The sequence below is a fragment of the Lacerta agilis genome, chromosome 1 (genome assembly GCF_009819535.1).
Source record: "Lacerta agilis isolate rLacAgi1 chromosome 1, rLacAgi1.pri, whole genome shotgun sequence".
Taxonomy (NCBI): domain Eukaryota; kingdom Metazoa; phylum Chordata; class Lepidosauria; order Squamata; family Lacertidae; genus Lacerta; species Lacerta agilis.
Genome location: NC_046312.1, coordinates 71820043 through 71834337, shown reverse-complemented (window position 1 = coordinate 71834337; position 14295 = coordinate 71820043). Strand labels below are relative to the sequence as shown.

Below are 14295 nucleotides of genomic sequence, written 5' to 3'. Positions count from 1 at the left end.
AGAGACTGGCTTCTCTCACTCACACTTGCACACCCCAAAGTTGAGCTCATGAATGATTATTTTTTAAAAAAATAACATTATTGTGATGTGCCAACTTTGTAGTGCCTTTGCCAAACAGTGTATGGGAGCAAAACCTAGGGGAAACATTTCCCCCCTCTTCTTCCCCACAAATAAAATGTTTCAGGCCACATAGGATTTATTCCCCAGGGGCGCCTTTGTTTCTGACCAACTCACTTGTACACACCCAGAGGCCATTGTACAGTATTTATGTGGGGCTGTCCTTGAAGAGGGTTTGGAAACTCACAAGGTTTTACAATGTGGCTTCCAGATGCTTAGCTTGGTTGTGCTGGTTTGTACATACCTCACCAGTCTTAAAAGAACTACACTGGCTGCTGGCTGCTTCTGGAAGCAGCTCAAAGTGCTGGTGCTAAATTTTAAAGCCTTAGGTGGCTTGGGTTTGGGGTACCTAGTGGACCTTCCCACCCCTATCAACCTGACATTTATAAAGATTTTCTCAGGAGGTTTTTCACCCTATGTCCCTGCCTGGTGACTATCAGGCAATTCTCCCTTGCAACAATGTTCCCCAGACAAATATGTGAAGCACTGGTTTTCTTTTTCCTGTTACTGTACCTGTATTGCTCTAGAATGTGGAAGCTTACTGTATTTTCCATTTTTGACTTATATTTGTAATATTTTTAGGCTTTTGTAATTTGGAGATTTTCTTTGAAGCGTGAAGCAGTAAAACAAACAAACAATATATAGATCAAACTTACTCCCACTGATTTTCAGAAGTGATTATTTCTTAGTGATTATTTATTATCAATTACATTAAAAAATAATAATAACCCCACTGTTTTTACTAAGGTTATAGCGACTTCCAGAGAATCTCCCACCCATGGCTCCTTGGGCTCCACACAACCCCACCTCCCTTGCTCTGCGTTTTGCCAAGGGTACCTCAATACCCACTACTGTACTCTGGAACTGTCCGGTGACATGCTTGTTTATATTGTGGATATTAAGGACCTAGGTGCCCCTTGCCTACATGGACAGTAAGGGGGAAAAGACCTAAAGGATGTGGAAATCTAGTATGGTTTAGGCAAAGCTTCTTTATTTATTAAGGGGCAGTGGATGAGGTAGAAGCTAAAGTACTCTGGGTAGTGTCTGCAAAGCCCCTCCCCACAAAATGCTGTGATTTGACTGGTATCCATTTTTTGTTAGCAGCAAAGCATAAAGAAGCCCATGCAGCAAGAAAGACTGGAGGCTTATCCCACTCTCATTGTATTCATTTCCTTCTATTCTCAAACAAGTAAGGTTTTCTTTGCAGCTGCAAACTGAGCAGTTTAAAAACGAGTTCAAAAGGCTGCATTTCTGCTGAAAACCTATAGAGAAATGATGAAGAAGTTTAAGTATTGTGAAGTAGAACAGTTGTGTCTTCTCCAGTACAAATGATGCTTGGGTAGCTTCAGCTGCATGTGTCTACATTTAAGATTGTATGAGCCGTTTGTAGAGTATCACACCTGCAATATTACACATGTTCATGATATGTAATAAAGATCCCATAGATCTGAGTTTTAAAGCTTAACAAATGAGGAGGAGTTGTTAGTATGCCAGTTTGTTAAGTCAGCAACAGAGCATCAGAGCTTCCATGCTGTTGGGGCATGTCTTATGGTAAGGACATGTCATCCCCATAATTAGTAATAATGCATGGAAAGTAAAATTGCTGGGTGAGGTCATAGGGGATTTGGGCTGGTGTGTCACCAGTGTATGGATGACAGCCTCTCGTTTCTGTCCTCTGAACCTCGGGAAGCAGTAGAAGTTGCGAACAAATAACTGGCACTAGTTTTTGGACTGGGTGTGTGTGAACAAAGGGTGGAGTGACATAGGAGTTAGGTGTACTTGATGAGGTTGTGCTCTCTTGTGAAAAGCAACAGTTTCATAACTTCTAGGTACAGCCTTGCTCCTAGATGCCCTTGGCAGTGCTGGCAGTGGCCCGGAGTGCCTTTCACCAGTTTCAGTTTGTGCGCCAGCTGTGCCCTCTTATGGAAAGGCCAAATTTCACTTAAATCATTTATGCCAAAATTGCTTAGAACTTGAATTAGTTATCTGTTCTGCTTAGGGATGACCTTGAAGAGAGTTTAGAAGTTTCAAAAGGTGGCTTCTAGGGCTGTGACTAGATCATATTACAGTATAACAAACCAATTCTTAGCCAGCCATACTGATTACCAAAATGTATCCAAGCTCAATTAAATAAGCTTGTTGTGGCTTTATCGTTCTTAACACTCAAGGGCCAGAGTATCCCAAGAATTGCCTACCCTCTGTGAAACTGTCCAAGCATTATGTTGCACCACTAGGGCCATTCTCTATAGCTGCAATAGGAACGTGTAGTTTAAAATTTAGTAAATCTCTCTTTGGTTGCATTGTGTAACACACATCGCATTAGCTAAGATATAGCTGAATATGATTATTCAGCTTTTTCTATCATTACTCCCCTGTTTATTAGGAAACATAGTTCTAAGCACTAGGATGTATCTTTTCAGAAGCCTTTTTCTTTTGGTAAATGCTGGGCATGTGCTCATTTATAATCTTCACTGGACAATGCATTTGTTCTCCTCGACAGTTGAATAAGGAGGGGAAAGACATTTTGAAAAATGTGTTCCTGTCGTCTTTATGTGTGCCTTTCCTTACATCATGTTGAGCAGAATTCCTCAGGGTACCTTGGACAGTAGTTTCTGGGAGCAAGATGGATACCTGACTAGACTAGCTTTGACTAGAATTGTCTCACAAAATTGTTGAGATTATATTTGCCAGTCAGTTTTAAAGATGGTTAGATTTCAAGACTCAAAACAACAACAGACTTCACAACTTTTTTGTGTGTGAAATGCAATTTTTAAAAATGTAGCTTCCTTTCTCCGTATGTGCATGTATAATTGATAAAAGACCAGGGCACAATGAGCACTTGGGGAAGGGCCATCCATCATGTGCCAGATTTACAGTTTACACAACAGCAGACAAATAGCTGTATTAATAAGAGTTAAAGCTTAATCCTTGCAGTCATGAACTGCTGCAAATCAGTGCAGTTGTTACAGCTAAGGAAACCCAACATCATACTTTTTTAAACAATAGCAAAATGATGCAGTAATATAAAGAAAAGCACTTTTGAAATCCTAGAAAAACATCACTTCATTGCTAATTGCATCAGACATTCATTAAATGTCTGATGGGGCTCGGCATATTTGACCTGATGCAGACAGAGCCTCTAGCACTGTGTGTACCTGTTCTGCTCGTTTCAAATTTTGTGCAAAACCAGAATGGGTAGTGAAATGAAATCCCACCATTCTGAATAGAAATCGCAGCCTTCCTGTCCCTTAGAGACCCATAACTTATTTTTCTTCGATAACTGAATTCCAGAGATTTTATATTGTAAGGATAGTCAGATTAAAAAAAAAACAACAACTACTATTTCCCCACAAGTGCTGTGGAGATCCTGGCAGCTGGCAGCATCCATGTCAAAAGTTCCTTTGGGTGAAATGTCTTCATAGTATCTGTCCACATGTGTTTTAATATCTTTTTGATATCGCTCGATGAATTTCATTCCAGAATAAAGCAGCCTGTGGGCATTCCCAGCAAAGATGGAAGAAAGTCACTTTTTATTCTAGAAGAATTAGCAAGTATCACATTTCCTTGAATGAGACTTGTAGTAAAGTGGAATGAGAGTTTGCACATTTTATATTTGAGTTTGCACATTTTTGAAAGGTAAGGAATTCCTTCCACCAGCAGGCAAATTAGAAAGATAATCACTGGATATGCTTAATGAGTATAACTCTTTGAAAGTCTTAGAGCCCTTTGTACTACAGTCTGAGTGTTGCATAATTTCTCTGCCTTGCTAAGGAAGTCTTGACATGCTGTTTTAGGTGTAGCCAACATGGCACCCCCAGATGTTGTTGGACTCCAGCTCCCATCAGCCCCAGTCATCAAGGCCAGTGGAAGGGATGATGCAAGCTATCGTCCAACAGCACGCTGACTATCCCTGTGTTATAGGATTGGATGCTATAGAATTAACATCATGGAGTTTTTTTTGTTTTCAAATCAAACTGTATTGAAGTTTCAATATCGCCCATTCAAAACCTTGAGATGGATTTAAACAGCATAGTTTAAAACAGATTTAATATTGACACAAAGTTGAAAAGGGAAACTAAAAAAGAATTACATAGCCTGCTTAAACCCCCTAAGAAGATGTTAGCCTGCCCACACAGAGAGAGACACAGAATAACATAACTTTCAATATGTATATTTAAGAGTCTTAAGACCAGTTCACAAAACCAAGTGAATGAGTGATGATTTGCTTTAAATTCTTTAAATGGAACATGTTAGGCTATTTTTGTGTAACTGTGCAACATGTGGAACATCTGATTTTTTGCCACACCAGAGCAAACTGCAAGAAGAGACATAGTGAAAACCAGATGTTTTGTGCATCAAATTGCTGCACATGAGTGGGTTGGTGTGCAGAGTAGCCTTCATGTGGTAGCTTGGTCTCATGAATAGTCCTCCATGCCCTGAACAGTAAACACTTTGCACATACAAACTCATTCTTTCTTTTGTCATAGCCAGCAGCAGGAAAGCCCCATGCATGGAGAGACCTTGTTAGAGTGCTTAGATATGAATATCATATCTCTCCAAGATGATTCTTTACATTATTTAAGGTGATCTCTTGAACGTTTCCTGAAAACTAACAGCTTGCTGTATAGAGGCAGCAGATAGATGCATACAATTAAATTCCAATGCTTTCATTCCTCATATGGAACCTTGTGACCATTGTTGGCCTAGGACATCTATAGTGCAATTTCTTGCTCTTGTCATGTTATAGAAGTGCAGTTGAAAAGACTCTTGGCTACTCTTCGTCTCCAGAATAATAAACGACAAGGGAATAAATAAGCCTTAGTACTGGCATGTATTATTGGTAGTCTTGCCAAACCCTCATGGTTGTTGTTTTTTTTTAAAATATTGCAGCCTGAAATTACTTTTCTATTTCATTGAAAGAAGATAGACAATATTAAAATAAGCAAATGCACCAATGTCTTTGGAAATAATTTCCCAAATAATATATTTGTCCAGATTTAGTAAACAACATTAGCATATATTTGATTTAGACAGTATAAAGTTTAAGCTTGCCAAACTGGGATCAAAATTCATATGTAGAAAACAGATGGGATTGCAGCTGGGATCCTGCTGCTACATCTCTGCTTTAATAATCTCTGGAGTGCACTTTCTCCCTAAGGACTAATTTCTACCTAAGGATTTGCAATGCAATCCTATACATGCTTCCATAGAAGTAAGCCCTGCTGACTTCTGTAGAGCTTACTCTAAGGTAAGTGTTAGAGGTTTGCAGCCTTAGTTGTATTTTCTAGTTCAGCGTCCCCAGGAGGGATTAATGCTGGACAGAGACCAATTTCATCTCCAATGTGTAGAGTCTTTGTACGTAGATTCTTCATAAGAAAGAATATGAAGTAAAGTCAATGAAACTGAAAATGAGGGAGGGGGGACAAAGTTTCCAGGCTTGTATATGTATATAGTCTATAAAGTAATGGGTTGTATTCAACTAAGTTGTGCTCAGAGTAGACCCATTGGAATTCATTAACCAAAGTTAGTATTGTTCATAAACTTTGATGAGTCTAGTCTGAGTAGAACTTACATTTGCTACAACCTAATGTAATATAATTGATACAGTGAATAATCCACCACAAAACCATCATGTAGAAGCTCAGTTGAATTAATGGGGGCTGCAGAAAACCACTGCCAAACACTTGGACAGCTCCCAGTCATTTTAGTGAGGTTTGTGCTGAAGAAGCTCCTAGTGGATTGTGCTGATATCCTGTGCTAATTTGTTACACTGGGCTCTGTTCTTTTTCCAGTACATTTGCTAAACTCTGTTTTTAAGCTGATTTATTCTTCATAATTGCTGCTGTGCTTTTGGCAGTTTAACTCTCCTTTGCACAGAAGAAGCAACTGGATTCTATTCTGCTTCTAATCTTTGGCTTTCCATTTTGGAATTAGTAGGTATTACGAGGAGCAGTTGAAACCTTTTCTTCCATGCTCTTATTTCCTTTCACTGTCAGCTCTAACTAATGATCTGTGTCTTTCTGAATGGTGCCAGTGCTACATACCTACACCAGGGAGCATGTGCGCCACAGAAAAGAGACATGTTTTGCATTGAATAATTACTTAGACAAATATTTTCAATTCATATAAAAAGTTATTGATAGGTATATCTTCCTTCAATGAACTGTTATTAGTATTCAGGCCTGTGAGCCTGTGAATGCAATCCTACAGTGCATTTACACCCCCATTCCAACCCCAAAATACTATTAAGGTTTTTTTGTGGGTTTTTTTGCTCTTTATTCTGTTGATGTTCCATATGTGCCTGCTGTCTGAGTGCATGCAGACACATGTTCAGTCCTAATAAGCAGATCCTCTTTCACCCAGTGTTTGAACAGCAGTTTAAAGAAGATGCACTGGTTTGTAAAATGCCTAGCAGCAGGCATTAAGAATTCAGTTATAGCAGCTGTCATCAGTAGAAACACACAGGTGTTCACAGTAATATGTGCAGTTTTATTTTATAACATACACTTGTATTTTTTCCTGTGGCTCAATATTTGTAACATCCAAATGGGTAACTTGCAATAACCTACATTTTGTTGTTGTTGCTAACCTACAGGTAGTAGGTTACACCCAAGTGTTTCAAAAGTACAAGGATGCTCACGAATTAATCTGCTTCCCACTGCCCCCTCTTTCTTCTCCCAAAGCCCTCTTCTGAGGGTTGGAGAAGCTCAGGAAAGGTATCGGGCAGGAGTGGCTAACTTGAGGTCCTCCAGATGTTGCTGAACTATAATTTGCATTATTTTCTGGCTGCACTTGATGGGGATCTATGGAATCATAATACAGAAACATCTGGCAGGGGGAGCAAATGTGAGAGGGGAGCTGGGGGAAATCGAAGAAAGGTTCCTTACAAAAGTGAAAGCTTTACAGAAGTATTTTTGATGAAGCTCAATGGGATTTATTCCTTAACAAGAGTGCTAATGGATTTCCACCTCAAAATGAATTTGCTTAAAAATGATGCTATTGAAATGAGAGCCACTGGACTTTTCAAGTTGCATTTTCAACCCCTCCACACACTTATGCAGGTGAAGTGGGGTCCATGTATTGAAGGAAACAATGTGGCCATGCTGCTGGGGCCCTCCCTGTGTCATGAGCTCCCCAGCCCCCCCCACTTCCACACATGAGTATGGACACCTGCGCTGGACAGCTGGTGTATGTAAACCTCTATGGGAATTGGAATCCTGCTGGTTGGGATTGCAGCATACAGGAGGGTGGCCAGCAACATAACTTCACTGTCCTTTGAAGACAGAGGGGGGCTTCAGAGATTCATTGAAGGTTGCTGTCCTAAATGAACATAGGACACATGCTGGTGGCAAAGTTCCTATTCAGAGTGTGCATCTGGGTACGAATTAATGTCCTAGCTGGTATTTAGTTTTAAGTTCGCATTTCCCTCCTGTACAAATACAGGGAAGTGCTGATTAGTCCTGGCTTTTCAGAAGTGGGAATTCACACAGTGAAAGATATACATGTGTGATTTATACATTAGAATCTACATTCAAGTGGCATGCTTTTTTCCTGAAACGCAGTGTTTCAATGTATGAATTGTATCTATTCCTAACATTGGTAACTTTTTGAAATCCCAGATTCATGTGTACTATTCTTCTTGTTAACAGTCCATTTAATTACAAATATACCTAGGCTCAGTACATAATATTTTCTTCATCCTTGCACTACTGATCAAAAGCTTTTTATTAAATCTAACAGTGCCAGAAAGAGACCTTTACTTAGTGGAAACCAAGGTTCATGCTTTTCAGGGAAGGTGGTTTCCCCCCTCCCCCCAGCAAGAAAAAGAGTTTGGACCTCAATTAACCTATGAGTCAGTGCTGCTGCAGGCCAACTATCTTTTCCCTTTGATCCTCCCCACTGCTTTGTATTATAAGACTGGGAATTATCACCTCCCACTTCAGTTTTGCTCACTTTACTTTTCCAGTTTACAGACACCTTCAACATCAAGCTCTGTTTATAATCCCTACTCCCATCTCTTCCCAGACTTATCAGAGGAACTGTTTATATAAAACACCATTCAAAATATGCATTTTAAGAAGAAAGTCGTATTTCAATTACATCCTTTAGATATCTGCTATATGGAAATATGTATAGAAGCCAATAAATATTTTTTCTATTGTTCAATATATGCATGTGCAGGCAACTTAGCATCTTTTATGTAATTCTTATGTACCAAACTCTACCAAGTAGAGTTTATAGCTGATTGGAGTCACAACTTAAATACCATTGAAATCAATGTGAAAACTTAATTCAAAGTTAGTTTGGATCCAAATAAATAAGCATACATAAAAAGGCACTGGAAAATAACTTTAGACACACACTTGTGTACAGAAGTTGTGGCACAAAATAGTTTACAATTGACAACATACCAAATAAAAAAATAGAAGAAAGATGTTAACTTTATGACAGATATCTACATCAATCCCAGTCTTATAAAGGCATTAGTACAATTGTACAGCGTACATACTTATTTTGTGAACTTTTAAGGATGTTTCAATCAAATGCCCAGTGTCTATTCACTTTCCTTTTGCAAGTGGTTTTTCAAAGAAATGCTGTGTATGAGTTTTTGGTGTTTGGGTAATTTTTAACCCATTCAAGGCGTATCTGATTAACAGGTATTTCGATTTTCCTCTTTATTTTTTTCTTCCCACCCCCTTTTTCGTTAACATGATGAAAGAGAGGCATACCGGGCGCCCCCTCCCCAACCCGCCCCCGCCCCACGGCCGGCCGGGCGCTCACGCGCCAGCAGCGCAGCCGCTGCCGCCCATGCCGCTGCCAGGCGGGCTGCGAGCCGGCCGCCACTCGCTTCCTGTCCCGGGAGCACTAGAAGGGTGCGGAGAGCGCCCGTTGCTGCTACCAGCGCCACGCCCCTCATCCCCCGCTCGCCCACCCCCCCGAGGGGCGGCAAGCGCGGGAGGGAGGTGGCGGAGAGGCGGCACGCCGGGGGCGCCGGAGGGATCACTGCGGCCGATCTCCCTAAGACGGCCCTGGCTAGTTGGCTTATTACAGTCCTTGGAGAGTTAGAAATAGGGTCAAATAGTGATGACAAACTGTCCTGTGGTTTTATAAAAATTGCAAACAGGCAGCTTCAGGACCTACCAAACTGGGTTGTTGTTGTTTTTTTGTTTGGAAACAAATCCAGATTTCTTCTCTCATACTTTTAATTGAAGAGGAGCTTTTGTTTTGCTTTTTTTTTAAACACACACACACACCAAAAAACCCCCCAGCATAGATGTCTTATGTGTGTAATTCTCTGAAGTGGCACCTTTTTAATTTACTTAGTCAAAATAGGAGCTTAGACATTTTTTGTGGTGTGTTAACTCTCCTATTTCTAATGCCTGCTAGAATTATTTTATTGCTGTTGGTGGAGTCACTTTGGTGGAACCAAATAAATTTGGTTTTCCATTCTTAACCAAAGCAAGGGTGTGTGTATAAGTGTAATCCTTCATTATTTTCACATTTTACTACCCATGTTTTTCCTTTATCCATGCATCAGCACTCTTAAGATTTTGTCTGCAGTCATCAAAGAAGGCGAAAGCTGCAGATTTTCAAAAGGTTGCAGCTCCATCCATAATTTGGTGTCTTCATTTCCCCCCCTTTCCTGGAGGAAATGACGTTTTAATAAATCTCATTTCATAGGTTGTGGGGCATAAATTGATTTTATGTAGCTCTTTGTCCTGGCCATAAAATGTATCACACCCTACGCTCTTCTAAGTAAACCATTAAAAATGGGTTACAGCTAAACTAACAAATGGTAGTTTTTCACATATATTCATTTTAGTAAAATCTCTCTTGCATGAAAAATCACATTTAAGTCGTTGGGAAAGATTATTTGCATATATTCCTAAGGGTGAGAATTGACATTCTAGTACAAGGCTATAGAATGTAAAGCAAATACACATTCATTCATTCATTCATTTTAATGTGATGTGTTGATAAAAAATTATGAAAATTCATCGAAGAATGCTGAACTTCTAAAGCTTACGTCCAAGCTTATGGTGATATCTTCCTGTTGACAATTACCGTATTTTCCAGTGTATAAGATGACTGGGCGTATAAGATGACCCCCAACTTTTCCAGTTAAAATATAGAGTTTGAGATATACCCGACTGCAGATTCTCTACCTGGCATAATAAAACGACCCCCCGACTTTTGAGAAGATTTTCCTGGATTAAAAAGTAGTCTTATACGCCAGAATATACAGTAATATTTGAATTCTGCTATTTGTTCTATAATGGAGTCTGGTCTTGTAGCCTCTGACAAAGTTTTTTTCAATGCCTGAAGTTTTTCTTTATGTATATTGAAAGGAATTATGCATTACAAGTGTGTTGAGTGGGTCACTGTTAATTTTTGTAAAAGTTCATCTTGCAACCAAGAAATACTGGGCAAAATTCAGCCAATGAAATCATTAGGACTTTGAAGTTCTAACGTGTCCCAGATCATGCTCGTTCTTATTTGATTTTGACTGTATACACTATGTTCTGCATAGCACCAAACAATGCATGGTATTTGCACTTAAATGTTTATTACTGTAACTTTTAGTAGGAATGGTAACTGTGGAAATGGTAAAATTCCTCTTGGGTCACCCAGCGTTATTGTCGATGTTTATCTCACTTGAGACACTGTGTCTATTATTTAACCTGGTTCCCCGCCCCGTTCCTTAATTTCATCCAGTTATGTCTAGACAGCATCTGTGAGTTTTGCCAAACACCTCACCTTTATGTTAGCCTGTAATAATAGGAATGGTCTACAATACCACTTGTAAAGGTTTATGAACTTTGCCCTCTTCTAAACTTCCCCACATACCCTCCCCCAAACCTCCTGGGCTCCCTAAACTATTTCTTCCCATCCGTTTTTTTCCACCCCAGCTCATTTTCAATACACTCTCTGTCCACACAATACTTCATCTCTTCCTCTTTTTCAGCAATCCCTGTGTGGTTTCAACTCACTTTTTTAAGAGCTTTGATCATGAATAGGCCTTGCCATGATCCAGAAGTGCATTGGGTGAATCCACATGCTTCTCTGAACTGCTAGGGGATTATGCTTTCCATACATGAGGTTAAACAACAGTGCTGTACTTTGCTCTGCAGACCAACTTTGGCCTCTGCAGCTACCACCACCCTGCACTTCTTGTACTCTAGATATTACTGGGTCTCAACAGTCGGACATCAGCTGGTGTAGTCTATGCAATCTTTATTCATATCTAATAGTATTTCTTCCAATATACACTGTTCTTCCCTGTATCATATCAAGCAATAAGATGACCCTGGTGTTTAGAAATGGAATTGCTGTGTGGGTAGATATTTGAACAACCAAGAACAAAAGCCAAACATTAAAACACAAGCTATGGTTGTATTTATGTTAAGACATTTAAAACCATGCTCTGGAACATAAACAATATAAGTGCTCACCCTGTTTATGGCCAATGGTGAGCCTGATCACTGGGTTTCTTAAATAAAGTGCAAAAGTACTGTCATTCATTTGGCATAGAGGGAGCTGTAAAACCGTGTTTATGAAAGACAATCTTACTCGGTTACGAGTGATCGCAGAAGAAGAAGAAGAAGAAGAAGAAGAAGAAGAAGAAGAAAGAGGAAGAAGAATTACTTTTCTTGGTTGTTAAGCACTGTGGTTTGTAATTTAGAATGGTTTGCTCTGTCCCCATACATGCAGGTCACTATTGAATTGGAGCAAGTAGAACCCACTGGTTGAATCCAGACTAAAAACCTGAATAGCCACCACTTAAATCTGTGCATTTTCTGTGGGCAACTAACCTAGTCTGGATTCAAAACCATTGACTTCATTTTCTGTACACAGAGCCCCTACTGGAGGATTTGCAGGAGGAGGGGATTGTATCTCTGTCACCCCAGCGAATACATTCTAATGCACTTTGGGGAATATGTTGTGAATTTGGAGAGAAGTAAAAATGGAAGCAATAATACTCTGCACATGTTCCGCTGTCAATATCCTTGTGGTGCCCAGAACTGCACACAGTACTCATGTGTTGAATGACAAGGCAGAATAGAGTGGTACTCTTACTTCCCTTGATCTGGACAATAGATTTCTCTTGATACAGCCTAGAATAGCATCTGGGTGTGTTTTTGTTTGTTTTGTTTTTCTGCTGCATCACACTGTTGCATTGTGTTAAGCTGGTGGTCTACTAAGACCCCTAGATCCTTTCCACATGTACTACTGGCAAGCCAGGTGTCCCCCATCTTATATTTATGCAACTGTTATTCCTGCCTAAGTGTATATAGAACCTTTCTCCAATCTCATTTCTCCAATCTCCAGCACCACAGTTGCCTTTCTCCTATGAGTTTTGGAGGTTTCAAAAGTTTAAGCTAGCCTGCTCTTTTCTTCTGATGGGAGTTTCCACCATGGCCTCAACAGGAATGGAGCTTATTCTGGACTCTGGGGGGAAATATCTGCTTTACGTTTTATGGCTGTTACAGGACTGAATGTGCATTTAGTATTGGTTTTCTGCAAATTGTTCTATCTCCCGGACACACACAAAGGAGCAGGGTGACTGTGGTGTTGGAAAGAGGGAATCTTTTGGTAATAGTATAACCTCAAGGGTGAATGAGAGAACATGGTACAATTTTCTTTTTGTCTTGAATCCAAGTGCTGGCTGAAACAGCTCATCATAATTAGAAGCTTCTCAGCAGCTGTGGATAACCTTGAAGGTTGCACTGGGTCCCTTTATTACCATTGGCTCTCCACTGCATTGTAATAATGTCTCATTAAAAAATGAAAAGCTTTGTCTTCCAGAATTAACTTTATAAAAAGGTTACACTCTACATCCTGAAATGTATCTCTGGCTGAACCTCTGTCCTCCCCTGCATTAAAAAAAATATTTCTGAGAATTTGTCAAAAGCTTTTAGTAGAATTGATGTATTCAGCTTAGCTGTTTCGGTTTTCTGAAAACTAGTAAGCACTCATGCTTAATGACAATAATGTTTCTGGAGGGAAAAATCAGAAAGAGATTGAAATTAGAGTGAAGAGAAATATTTGTTCAGGGGGAAAGTGCAAGTCTGCAAGGGCTAAATACATGTTGAAACATGTTGTTAGTGAGTCACTGCACTCATTACTACTTGCTTGCAGTTAGCAAAAAGGTTTAATAGTCCTGCAGATTTCCAAGCTCTCCTTTCTTAAGTGGAAGGAGAATATTGCTTTTAAAGTACAAGATCAAGGAGCATGAGTACTTTTATATATAGTTGCGTTCTCCAAAATTTCATAGCCATTTTCTTTAGCTTTTCAAAGGAAGATGCCTGCCCTCTGAAATGATGTACTGCAGACATCTGTCAGTTAGACATGGGGGTGGGAGGATTGTTTATAGTTTTGTGAGAATTGCTGAAGAGTTGGCTGAGGAACTGCCTTCTTAACTTTTCCTTCTCTGCAAAGTTTTCTCTCCTGTTAGCCTTGTCTGCTTATGCCAAGCCATTTCAGCACTGGGCAGTCAGTTTCTGTCTGAACTTTGATTAGTGTGTTTCTACTTTCAGAATTGCTTGAACATTTTGTGATTCAAGGCGACTAATGCAGAAACAGAAGTAATACACTATAGCTTACATAGTCTCTGTTCACTTGTCACGTTGAACCAAACTATGGCATGCTGTGCTGGCTAGATCTTCCTATTTGGAGTGGATTTTATTTGGGAACTGAAAATGTGATGGAAATCTGGTTCCCCAACATGGGCATGCAAATTTGTCTGCAGAATTCCAACTCCAGTATTCTACCATCTTTACCTGAAAAAGGAGGGTTCCTAAACTTGGCTTGGAGGGGTCAGGAGAGCAGTGCATGGGTGCAGGAGAGAGTGGATCATTTCATATGGAAGTTGAAATGTTCGTACAGACAGAGCAGTGCTGGTTATTCATTCATCAAATTTGTATACCACCCTTCAGCCACAGATCTCGGGGCGGTTCACAACATAAAAACACAATATAAAAGCATGTTGAGTTCTACCATTAGTGTCCCCCTTTTAAAAAGTGTGCTTGCAGCACCAGTTACTAGAGACATTTAGTTGTAAGTGTTGCCTCAGTTGTTGTTTTTAAGTATTGCTTTTGGTGCTTTTCCTTATTCTTCCATGGATTTCAAGTCTGCCTACATACCATCATAACATATGGCTACAGTATATGATTATGA

General features: G+C 39.8%; 1 protein-coding gene across 1 annotated transcript in view; it reads left to right on the top strand.

The window, feature by feature from the left end:
• Nucleotides 1–14295, top strand: part of KCNQ1 (potassium voltage-gated channel subfamily Q member 1) — a 276868-nt gene that overhangs the window by 104654 nt on the left and 157919 nt on the right.